This window comes from Dama dama, chromosome 9 (genome assembly GCF_033118175.1).
Source record: "Dama dama isolate Ldn47 chromosome 9, ASM3311817v1, whole genome shotgun sequence".
Lineage (NCBI taxonomy): Eukaryota > Metazoa > Chordata > Mammalia > Artiodactyla > Cervidae > Dama > Dama dama.
The window spans coordinates 17,777,289-17,790,743 of NC_083689.1; the positions used below are offsets into that span (position 1 = coordinate 17,777,289).

Sequence of the window (13,455 nt, forward strand, 5' to 3'; positions counted from 1 at the left end):
AATGAGGAAACAATTCTAAGACAGAATTTCTCATACTGAGAAATATTGCTGAAGGTGCTCGGTCACCCAGTCGTGTCCAACTCTTTGTTGCCCCATAGACTGTAGCCCACCAGGCTCCCTCATCCATGGAATTCTCCAGACAAGAACACTGGAGTGGGTTGCTCTTTAGAAATGAATTGCTTGAATCCAAAATATGGATGCAGGACTACATGACCATTTACATATTTCCTATTTTTCCAGCCATTTTTTTCTTTTTCCAAAGGTGTCTGAGCTACACAGGACTGGAAATCTAACCAGTGTCTCAGAATTCTTCCTCCTGGGCCTCTCAGATGATCCAGAACTGCACCCTTTTCTCTGGGTCCTGTTCCTGGCCATGTACCTGGTCACCATGCTGGGGAACCTGCTCATCATCCTGGCTGTCACCTCTGACCCCCACCTCCACAACCCCATGTACTTCTTCCTCTCCAACCTCTCCTTGGCTGACATCGGTTTTGTCTCCACCACAATCCCCAAGATGATTGTGAACATCCAGACTCACAGCAGAGTCATCTCCTATGCAGGTTGCCTGACACAGATGTCTATTTTTATCCTTTTTGGTTGTATGGATTGTCTGCTTCTGTCTGTGATGGCCTATGACAGGTTTGTGGCCATCTGTCACCCACTGCACTACATGGTTATCATGAACTCTCGCCTCTGCTGCTCCTTAGTTTTGGTGTCTTTTTTTCTTAGCCTTTTGGACTCCCAGGTGCACAATCTGATTGTGCTACAACTTACCTACTTTGAGAATGTTGACATTTCTAATTTCTTCTGTGAGCCTTCTCAGCTCCTCAAGCTTGCCTGTTCTGATCCTTTCACCAATAACATAGTCACATATTTTGATGGTGCCATTTTTGCTTTTCTACCTTTCTCGGGAATCTTTTTCTCTTACTACAAAATTCTCTCCTCCATTCTGAGAATCCCATCAGGTAGGAGGTATAAAGCCTTCTCCACCTGTGGTTCTCATCTGGCAGTTGTTTGTTTATTTTATGGAACCGGCCTTGGTGTGTACCTCAACTCAACCATCTCAGAATCTCCCAGGAAGGGTGCAGTGGCCTCAGTGATGTACACTGTGGTCACCCCCATGCTGAACCCCTTCATCTACAGTCTGAGGAACAGACACATCAAAAGGACCATGTGGAGGTTTTCCAGCAAAATGTTCTAGTCTCATTATCTGTGTCACCCGTTTGTAGTGTAGGTTGGAAAATGTAGCAACATTTACATCTGAAAATTCTAACTCTCTCATGACATCATTTTTGTAGCTCTTAGGGCCTTCTTGTCTCTCCTTGTTTTACACCTGAATATTACTTCTTTTGATATGTTTTTAATGGGGCTGGGAGAGTATCCTGGGATTCTGTAGACGTTAGAACTACTGATTGACTGAATCTTATTATACCTAACAAGGAGTATCTAGTTTATCATGGTGATCCACATTCTAGAAAGAAGAAAAAACTCCCTTTTTACAGATTTAAATATTATATATTTTTCCCAAAGCTGTTGTTTATTTTCCAGCGGATTACTATGTTTTAATTTTGTGCATGCAGTCTATGTATGAGGATGCATGTCACTGCTTCTCAGCCTTGGCTTTTATCAAAATCATCTGGAAGGCTTAAAAATACTATTTCCCAACATTGTAAATCAACTATACTACAATAAAATAAATTTTAAAGTATACTGACAACTGAGTCTCATTGCCAAAGATTCTGATTTAATTAGACTTGCATGTGTCCTGAGCTGAGGATTTTTTTTTTTAATTTTCCTTATTTTTATTTATTTATTTTTGGCCACATGGTATAAAATATGATGTCTCAATTCCTGCAGTAGGGATTGAACCACAATGAGATATCACTTCACACTTGTCAGAATGGCTATTGTCTAAAGACAAGAGATATTTATTAGCCACATAACACACACAGTGAAACAGCACAAATGAACTCAAAACTGGCCAGTGTTGTATATTTAGTATGTAGTGTGGAACTATGTCTGAATCCAGAACCCATGGTTTTTATCATTACACTATACTGCCTCCAGAGATCAGAGAATTCTGAAGTACCAGTTAGGAAAAGCAGGCTGTGTGGTTGGTTAGGGAACTGCTAGGGTCAACTGGGGCTGAGACAGCATTTTGGGGTGACCTTCACTTGGCATCTTCTAGGCAAGCAAAAGAAAGCTTTTCAACCATCCACAGAAATATTGAATGTGTTACAATATTACTTCTTGTTTTATGTTTTGGTTTTTTTGGCTTTGAGGTGTATAGGATCTTAGCTCCCCAACCAGGGATCAGACTCTCATCCCCTGCATTGGAAGGTGAGGTGTTAACAACTGGATTATCAGGGAAGTCCCTCATTAGCTATTATGGAAGAACATTTGCACATGAAATGAGGAAACCTACAAGAATATTAATTGTGCATTGTATGATAATACAAAAAATTGGAAATGTACTTAACTCACAGATTCAAATAGAATACAATTCTGCATCTTAGTGATTACGAATGTTGGAGCTGAGGCTAGACTGCCTAGTTTGAATCCAGATAGCCAGATAATACATTCAGAAAACTAAGATCATGGCATCTGGTCCCATCACTTCATGGCAAATAGATGGGGAAACAGTGGAAATAGTGGCTGACTTTATTTTGGGGGGTTCCAAAATCACTGCAGATGGTGATTGCAGTCATGAAATTAAAAGACACTTACTCCTTGGAAGGAAAGTTATGACCAACGTAGACAGCATGTCAATGAAAGTCCATCTAGTCAAGGCTATGGTTTTTCCAGTAGTCATGTATGGATGTGAGAGTTGGACTATAAAGAAGGCTGAGCACTGAAGAATTGATGCTTTTGAACTGTGGTGTTGGAGAAGACTCTTGAGAGTCCCTTGGACTGCAAGGGGATCCAACCAGTCCATCCTAAAGGAGATCAGTCCTGAGTGTTCATTGGAAGGACTGATGTTGAAGCTGAAACTCCAATACTTTGGCCACCTGATGCGAAGAGCTGACTCATTTGAAAAGACCCTGATGCTGGGAAAGATTGATGGCAGGAGAAGGGGACAACAGAGGATAAGATGGTTGGATGGCATCACTGATTCAGTGGACATGAGTTTGGGTAAACTCCGGGAGTTGATGAGGGACCGGGAGGCCTGGCGTGCTGCAGTTCATGGGGTTGCAAAGAGTCGGACACAACTGAGCGACTGAACTGAACTGAACCCAGATACTAGTAAAATAAAGAATCTGCCTGCAATGCAGGAGACCGGAGTTTGATCCCTGGGTCGAGAAGATCCCCTGGAGAAGAGGATGGCAACCCACTTCAGTATTCTTGCCTAGAGAATCCCATGGACAGAGGAGCCTGATAGGCTACAGCCCATGCGGTAGCAGTCAGACACAACTGAGTGTCTAACACTTTCACTAGACTATTAGCAATGGTGCCATGAGAGTCACTCAATCTTTTTCTCCTCAACCCAGTTTTATTGAGAGATAACTGACATACAGTATTGTATAAGTTTGAGGTTTGACTTAACAAAGGTTTGACTTAACACATGATCTGACTTCAACACATCATGAAACAATGACCATAATGGGTTTAGTGAATAACTTTCATCTCATATAGATAGAATATTAATGAAACAGGAAAAAAAAACACTTCTCTTTGTTGTAAGAACTCTTAGGATTTACTCTTTTATCAACTTTCATATATAGTGTATAACAATATTATCTTTGTCCATGTTGTACATTACATCCCTAGAACTTATTTTTTTTAACTTTTTATTTTGTATTGGATTATAGTTGATTAACAATGTTGTGATAGTTTCAGGTGAACAGCAAAAGGACTGAGCCATATATACACATATATCCATTCTCCCCCAAACTCCCATCCCATCCAGGCTGCCACATATCATTGTGCAGAGTTTCCTGTGCTATACAGTAGAACCTTGTTGGTTATCCATTTTAAGTATAGAAGTGTGCCTAGTAGCTTTATATTATAGTAGCTTAAATTTTATAACTAAGAGTTTGTACTTTTTGACTACCTTCATCCAATTCTCTCTTCCCCAACTCCCACCTCTGGTAGCCACCAATTGTATTTATTTTTCTATGAGCCTGTATGTTTGTTTTTTGAAGTATAATTGACCTACAATACTATGTTAGTTCCTGGTACACAATATGATGATTTAATATTTCTATACATTTCAAAATGACCATCATGCTAAGTCTAGTTGTCATCTATCATCATACGAAGATATAACATAGTTATAAACTACATTTCCTACATGGTACATTTTATATCAGTGACTCATTTATTTTCTAAACTAAAACTTTGTACCTCTTAATGTCTTCACCTATTTCTGTTCCCCTCTTTCCCTCTCTGGCAACCACCCATTTGTTCTCTCTGCCTATGACTGTTTCTATTTAATTATACTAATTTGTTTTGATTTTTAGATTCCACATATAAGTAAAATCACACAGTACTTTTCTTTCTCTGTTGGACTTATTTTACTTAGCATAATACCCTCTAGGTCCATTCACATTGTTGCAAATTGCAAGATAGAATTGTTTTTCATGGCTGAGTAATACACTATTGTGTGTATAAATATACCATGTCTCTTTATCCATTCATCTGTTGGTGGGCAGTTAGGCTTCTTCCATATCTAAACTGTTGTAAATGATGCTACAATGAACATAGGGGTGCAAATATCTTCTCATCTTAGTGTTTTCATTTTCTTCCATATCCAGAAGTGGAATTGCTAGTGGTTCTATTTTTAATTTTTGAGGAGTCTCTGTATTGTTTTACATAGTGGCTGCACCAATTTTATTCTCAACAGAAGTGGAGCAGTGTTCCCTTTGCTCCATATCCTCATCACCATTTATATCTCATCTTTTTTATAATAGCCATTCTGACAAGTCTGAAGTGATATCTCTCTGTGGTTTTGACTGGCATTTCCCTGATAATTAGTGATGTTGAGCATTTTTCATGTGCCAGTTGATAATTTGTATATTGTATTTTGAAAATGTCTATCCACATTTTTTACCAAGTTTTAAATTGCTTTTTTTCCTTTGTTTGTTGCCACTCTATCACTATTTTATTGTATTACAAGGAGAGATAGACTATGAAAAGCAAAAAACCACAATGATAAATAATTTCAGATAATATACTTCTACTCAAGAAAAACGGGCTTCCCTGATGACTTAGCTGGCAAAGAATCCACCTGCAATGCAGAAGACCTGGATTTGATCCCTGGGTTGGGAAGATCCCCTGGAGAAGGGAATGGCTATCCCCTCCAGTATTCTGGCCTGGAGAATTCCATGGACTGTATAGCCCATGGGATCACAAAGAGTCAGACACGACTGAGTGACTTTCACTAAAAATAGACAACTAGAGACACTGTTAGAATAAAGAGTGGTGGACAGTGGAAATACACAATTCAATTATTTTCTACAATGCCAGTATAAACCAATTTTAGCAATAAATAAAACAAGGGTATAACTTAAAATAGCAACAAAATATTACTAAGGACTAAACTCCACAGGAATTAGAAGGACTTACATTAAGAAAAGTGTGAAGCTCTCCTTGGTCATATCAAAGTGTTCAAACATGGAAAGATTGTCAGATTTTAGCATGATAAACGTTAACAACAAAGATCCCAATATTCTTGATATTATTTCATCATTGAGGCTGTTTTAGTACTCAATATTGCAATTGAATTTTTAGCTGAGAAAACAATAAGCCTGAACTTTGTAGCAAGGGCCTTCCTTTTGGATACATGATGAGAGCAGGCCAAGTGAACTTTCCCCTTGGAAGGGGTAGGGCTCAGAGTAATTGAGTTGACAGACACCGACTTTCTTGTGATTTTCCAAAGATTGTGAAGTCTTCAGGGAATGCAGTTCATGGATCACTCTGGCTAATTAGGAGCTCTGTGTATCAAGCTTTCAAGGCCACGAAACTGTAAAGAGTCAGCCTGCGTCTCCAGCCCTTCAGGTTGTGGGTCCATGTCCAGCAGGCTCCACATCTGTGTCTCCTCCCAGAGTAATCATCTCCAACAGGAGGCTCTGGCCGGAGTCTATCTTTGTGCCAATTCTGAGGCTGGAGCTTCAGCCATCATTGCTCACCAGGCAGAGAGGAGTGGCAGACTCACCGCCCTTGGTCATGGGTCAGCAGAGTCTTAGCGCAGCCCAGTGAGTGCCATGGAGATAGTGGATGGAAAAGATTTCAGGACTTTTGTTTCCTCATTGTCAGAGCAAACGAAACAATTGCAATTGACAGATGGTAATGAGAGGGTAACAGGCAGGAAAGCCAGGGGTCTCCAAGTGAAGGAAATAGGCTGCAAATGTCAGACATTTTTTTCTCTCTCTCTTAAGCAGCACGAGGAAACAAACTAGTGATATATTTTTTTTTCCCCTTCTCTATACAAATCTAAAAAGAGGTTTCTCTTCAAATACTGTGTTGCCATAATGACACCTGGTTCCACCTGAACTTAACTATTCTCAAACCTTGAGCTAACCAATGCATTTTTCTTATGGAAATATTTGTCTTAAGCTATGTTAATGTACTATACATTTACCCCAAACTCTGTCTTCAAGTCTGTCTTCATGTCTATGTCTTTAGCCTTCTGCCTAAAGGCTCAGAACTGACTTGACAAACCAGTATGTTATACTCAGACATTGTTCTCCTAATCTATGTGAACGAAAGTATTTGTATGGTAATCTGCCTTTCTACAAAAGTCAAGTCAATCGTTTTATGGCCCTGGATGACTCGTCTGGTGCCAAGATTATCCCAAAATACATCTTGTGGGTGAGGGGCCTGGTACCATTCTCTGAGTTTTAAGATGTTCCCATCTTTCATTAACAGACTGCTAGTAACTATATAACATCCAGCTAAAGACTAGCAGGTGGGTATTCTTTCTGCCCCCTTCCAATGTCTATGTCAGAAGCTTTCTCTACCTCCTTTATACTTTAACAAAACTTTATTACACAAAAGTTCTGAGGATCAAGCCTCATCTCTGGCCCCAGATTGAATTCTTCTCCTCCAGAGGCCAAGAATCCCAGCGTCTTTCATGGTTCAGCAACAACATGTCAGTAGGATACCAGTACACAAAGTTTCAACTCCGGGCACTATGACATTTATGTCCTTGGTTCTGGTGGGGTTCCAAGAACTCTCATTCAGAGTTTTGCTTTCCTCCCACACTGGTTCTAGTTCCCGTAGGCATGACCCCCATGATGGCAGGAATGGGTCCCTCTAAACTGTCCCCTAAGTACTCCAAAATCATAAAGTGAGGATGAGGATGAAAACAGCAAACATGGTACCATGATTCTTCATTGAATATTTCCTAAGTGCCAGGCTCTGAGCTAAATGTTCCATGTATTTTGTTTCATTTCATCTGCATAATTATCACCAAGACTTAGGAATGAATATAATTGTTATTTTATGGGTGAACAAGGGAACATATCATTTAAATATAACTTGTATTAGATCACGGGTAAAATAGGAGTGAATTCATGTTTGAATCCAGGCATTTAGACTCCAGACATGGGACATTCAGCCAGAATTCTTTCCTGTTATTTTATTTACCTGGTCATTTCCAGCAAAGATTCCACGTTCACCATCCTCTCTCCTTTGGAGGTTCCTGGTAGACCTCAGTGAAGGGTAAGTGGTGCTCTTGCTGCATTGGCTCTAGAAAGGATAGCTGAGATCAAGGTAGGGCTCATAGAAGGATCAGAATATTATAATTTAGCACAGATCTCTCTCTCGCTCTAGATTTTGCTTCTTTCACTCCCTCCTTCATCCACATATATTTTAATAGATCTACAGGTAATTATAAGTATTACAATGCTCAATCAGGAGTGAGAGCCACTGGTCTAAGCACTTTATTATTTAATTTCTTACAACCACCCTGCAAAGTTGGTTCCATTTTAATCCCCATTTGTAGATGAAGAAAATGATCCAGGTGTTTGTTCTCTTTCACATTTTCTCAAATTAAATCATGTTGTTTCCTGACAGGAGAAAGGAAGTCCTAAGTTGCCTGTAGGAAGCAGATTTAAGGACAATTGGAACCCCTTTAATCAGGAAAGATCGACATGGAAAGTTCTTAAATAGGTTTAAGAACACTGGGTTTCAGATGTCACTTAGGGGCTTCCCTTGTTGTAGAAACTGAACGTTAAATAAGAGGGTTGGTTTGATGAGGAAACAGTGCTCCACACATTTTAGAATTAGAAGCATGTTTAAATGTTCAGATGAACAAGTTGGGTTTAGAAAAGGCAAAAGAACCAGAGATCAGATTGCCAACGTCTGTTGGATCACACAAAAAGCAAGGGAATTCCAAAAAACATCTGCTTCATTGACTACACATAAACCTTCGTGTGAATCACAATAAACTGTGGGAAAGTCTTAAAGAGATGGGAATACCAGGCCAACTTACCTGTCTCCTGAGAAATCGTTATACAGGACAAGAAGCAACAGTTAGAACCAGATATGGAACAATGATCCAGCCCAAAATTGGGAAAGGACAACAACAAGGTTGTATACTGTTACTCTAACTTAAATGCAGAGTACATCATGCAAGCTGGAATCAAGATTTCTGGGCGAAATATCAACAACCTCAGATATGCAGATGATACCACTTTAACTGGAGAAAGTGAAGAGCAACTAAAGAGTCTCTTGAAAAGGGTGAAAGAGAAGAGTGAAAAGCCTGGCTTAAAACTCAATTCAAAGAACTAAGATCATGGCATCCGGTCCCATCACTGCATGACAAATAGAAGGGGGAAAACTGGAAGCAGTGACATACTTTATTTTCTTGGGCTCCAAATCACTGTGGACGGTGACTACAGCCACAAAATTTAAAGACTCTTGTTCCTGAAAGGAAAGCTATGACAAACCTAGACAGTCTATTAAAAAGCAAAGACATCACTTTGCCAACAAACTTGTGTATAGTCAACTCTGATTTTTCCAGTAGTCATGTACAGATGTGAGAGCTGGACCATAAAGAAAGCTGGTCACCAAAGAATTGATGTTTTTGGAATTGTGGTGTTGGAGAAGACTCTTAAGCATCCCTTGGACTGCAAGGAGATCCAACCAGTCAATCCTAAAGGAAATCAACCCTGAATATTCATTGGAGGGACTGATGCTGAAGTTGAAGTTCCAATACTTTGGCCACCTAATACGAAGAGCCAACTCATTGGAAAAGACTCTGATGCTGGGAAAGACTGAAGGCAAAGGAGAAGGGGGCATCAGAGAATGAGATGGTTAGATAGCATCACTGACTTAATGGACATGAATTTGAGTGAACTCTGAGAGATAGTGGAGGACAGAGAAGCCTGGCATGCTGCAGTCCATGGGGTGGCAAAGAGTTAGACACAACTTAGTAACTGAACAGCAACAACAACCAGGCACTACATAATGGAAACAAGAAAAACAGAAAGCAATCTCAAACATAAGACTGTCCCTGAAGTTGTATAAAGTTTATACAAACAACTGCATAAAAAGCTTAGTATTAGGATTAATATTTGAAAAGACTTTTAAAAGACAACTCACATACTGGAGTGAGCACTTATTTTCATGAAGGATGGCTATTAGAAAACCAAGTAATGATGAAAATCTATGGAGATGACTATGCTATCAAAATTCTAACTGATGAAGTACATTTGACTTTAATTTAGAATATACATAAGGTTATAAGGTGTTTATAAATATTCCAAATTAAGGGAATTTCTTGCACTACATTTGGATAAGCCATGTTTGGCTACTTTCTAGTGTTTTTTAATTGGAATGTTGTTTGTTTTGTTTTGTTTTGTTTTCTTGGTCATGCCACTGGAGGGATCTTATTTCCCCAGCCAGGGATTAATTCTGGCCCACAGAAGTGAAAATGTTGTTTCCTAACCAATGGACTATCAGCGAATTCCCAGAAGTGGTGTGTGTGTGTGTGGGGGGGGGGGGGGGGGGGTGGCAGTTAACAGAGAAAGATATTTCATTCCTTTTTTTAATTTTTAATTGCAGAATAATTGCTTTACAATGTTGTGTTGGTTTCTGCTGTACAACAAAGTGAAGCAGCCATAAATATACATATATCCCTTCCCTCTGAAGCTCCCTCCCACCCCTCATCCCATCCCACCCCTTTAGGTCTTCACAGAGCACAAAGCTGCACTCCCTGTGCTATACAAGAGCTTCCCACCTGCTAGCTATTTTCATAGGGTAATGTATGTTTCAACGTTACTCTCTCAACTTGCTCCCACCCTCTCCTTTCTTTTTTCAATTTTTAAAAATTGAAGTATTGTTGATTTACAGTGTTGTGTCATTCTCTGCTGTACAGCAAAGTGACTCAGTTATACACATATGCATATTTATATTTTTTTCCACTATGGCTTATCACAGGATATTGAATATAGTACCTGTGCTATGTATCAAACCTTGTTGTTTCAGTTCAGTTCAGTTGCTCAGTCATGTCTGACTCTGCAACCCCATGGACTGCAGCATGCCAGGCCTCCCTGTCCATCAGCAACTCCTGGAGTTTACTCAAACTCATGTCCATTGAGTTGGTGATGCCATCCAACCATCTCATCCTCTGTCATCCCCTTCTCCTCCCACCTTCAATCATTCCCAGCATCAAGGTCTTTTCAAATGAGTCAGTTCTTCGCATCAGGTGGCCAAAATATCAGAGTTTCAGCTTCAGCATCAATCCTTCCAATGAAAACCAGGACTGGTTTTCAATGGACTGGTTGGATCCCCTTGCAGTCCAAGGGACTCTCAAGAGTCTTCTTCAACACCACAGTTCAAAAGCATTATTCATTCTAAATTTACTAGTTTGTATCTACCAACCCCAAACTCCCAGTCCATTCCTCTTCTTAGCCCCGTCCCCTTTGGCCACCACAAGCCTGTTCTCTACATCTGTGAATGTTTTTGCTTTGTAGATAGGCTCATTTGTGGCAAATTTTATATTCCACGTATAACTGATAGCCTATAGTTGTCTTTTTCTGACTTACTTCACTTGGTGTGATAATCTCTAGTTGTACCCATGTTGCTGCAAATGGCAATATTTTGGTTTTTTATGGCTGAGTAGATTTCCACTGTGTATATGTACCATATCTTCTTTATCTGTATATTACTTATCTATTCATCTGTCAATAGACATTTAGGTTGCTTCTATGTTTTGGCCACTGTGAATAGTGCTGCTATGGATATAGGTGTGCATATAAGAAACATATTTTTTCTTCCATATATTTCCTTCAAAGGTGGTGACTGATATTCTACTGTGTTCATGATTAATTCTAAATTGGCTCCTTCTTTATGACACTTTGGCCTATAGTCTGTAAAATGACTGTACATAGAAACAGGTAAATAGCCAAGACATCAGTGAGAAAAGAGAAAGTAAGGGAAAATAAGTTTGCCAGAACTAAGAAATATCACTGAAGTTACTGGAATGTATGATCCTCAAGTGTGAATGATTTGACTTGCTTGAATCTAACAAAAAGACAGTGCTGACTCCTTGTTTGCTTGTTTCATTTATTTGAAACCTCTTTTTCTTTCTAGTGGTGTCTAAGCCACATGGGACCAGAGAATGTAACACTTGTCTCAGAATTCTTCCTCATGAACCTCTCAGATGATCCAGAACTGCAGCCCCTCCTCTTTAGCCTCTTCCTGTCCATGTGCCTGGTCACTGTGCTTGGGAACCTGCTCATCATCCTGGCCTTCATCTCTGATTCCTACCTCTACACTCCCATGTACTTCTTCCTTTCCAGACTGTCCATGACTGACATTGACTGCACCTCTACCACTGTCCCCAAGATGATTGTGGACATTCAAACTCACAGCAGACTCATCTCTTACATGAGCTGCCTGACTCAGATGTCTATTTTTATCATTTTTGGATGTTTGGATAATCTACTCCTGACTGCCATGGCCTATGACTGGTTTGTGGCCATCTGTCACCCTCTGCACTACACAGTCGTCATGAACCCACGCCTCTACAGCCTGCTAATTTTGGTGTCATTTTTCATCAGCCTTTTGGCCTCCCGTCTTCATAGTTTGATGGTGTTAGAACTTACCTTCTTCCTGGATATGGAAATTTCTCATTTCTTCTGTGACCCCTCTCAGCTCCTTAGCCTTGCCTGTTTTGAAATCCCCAGCAGTAACATATGAATCTATTTTATTGGTGTCATTTTTGGTGGTTTTCCATTCACAGGGATCTTCTTCTCTTATACTCACATTGTTTCCTCTATTCTGAGAGTCCCGTCAACAGGTGGGAAGTATAAAGCCTTCTCCACCTGTAGCTGTCACCTGGCAATCATGTGTCTATTTTATGGAACAGACCTTGGGGTGCATCTCAGTTCTACTGTCTCATCTCCCAGGGACAGTGCAGTGGCCTCATTGATGTACACTGTGGTCACCCCCATACTGAACCCCTTTGTTTACAGCCTGAGGAACAGGGACATCAAGAGGGCCATGTGGGGACTCCTCAGCAAAACAACCTAACCTCAACGTCTATGCATCTTGTTTGCGTAGATTAGAAGAGCCAGTAAAAACAGTTGGAATTCAAAGTTGTGCCTATTTGGTTCTTTGATTTTGTAGCTCTTGTGCCTTTCAAAACTTAACAATGTTTCCAATCAGTTTGTTGCTTCATTTGGTATATTTTAATGGGATTGAGGGATTATTGTGGGATCCTATCATTATAATCACTGCATGATTGAATCCCGACCCAGGGATCGAACTCGGGTCTTCCACATTGTAGGCAGACGCTTTACCATCTGAGCCACCAGGGAAGTCTCTTGTTATAGCTATAGACTCTCTTTATTTCTTTTTTTAAATTAGTTTATTTATTTTAATTGGAGGCTAATTACTTTACAATATTGCAGTGTCTTTCGCCATACATCAACATGAATCAGCCACACGTGTACACGTGTCTCCCATCCTGAACCCCCCTCCCACCTCCCTCCCCATCCCATCCCTCAAGGTCATCCCAGTGCACCGGCCCTGAGTGCCCTGTCTCATGCATCGAACCTGGACTGGTGATCTATTTCACATAAGGTAACATACACGTTTCAATGCTATTCTTTCAAATCATCCCACCCTCACCTTCTCCCACAGAGTCCAAAAGCCTATTCTTTATCTCTGTGTCTCTTTTGCTGTCTCACATATAGGGTCATCGTTACCATCTTTCTAAATTCCATGTATATGCGTTAATACACTGTATTGGTGTTTTTCTTTCTGACTTACTTCACTCTGTATAATAGGCTCCAGTTTCATCCACCTCATTAGAATTGATTCAAATGCATTCTTTTTAATAGCTGAGTAATATTCAATTGTGTATATGTACCACAGCTTTCTTATCCATTCATCTGCTGATGGACATCTAGGTTGCTTCCATATCCTAGCTATTTGTATACAGTGATGCAATGAATATTGGGGTACATGTGCCTCCTTCAACTCTGGTTTCCTCAGTGTGTATGC

The 13,455-nt window shown here is 40.1% G+C and overlaps 2 pseudogenes; both read left to right on the forward strand.

Moving 5' to 3' along the window:
• The first annotated feature begins 209 nt into the window (after positions 1–209).
• Positions 210–1,234, forward strand: LOC133062768 (putative gustatory receptor clone PTE01; annotated as a pseudogene).
• A 10,319-nt stretch (positions 1,235–11,553) lies between these two features.
• On the forward strand, positions 11,554–12,728 carry LOC133061914 (olfactory receptor 7E178-like; annotated as a pseudogene).
• Positions 12,729–13,455: the final 727 nt, after the last annotated feature.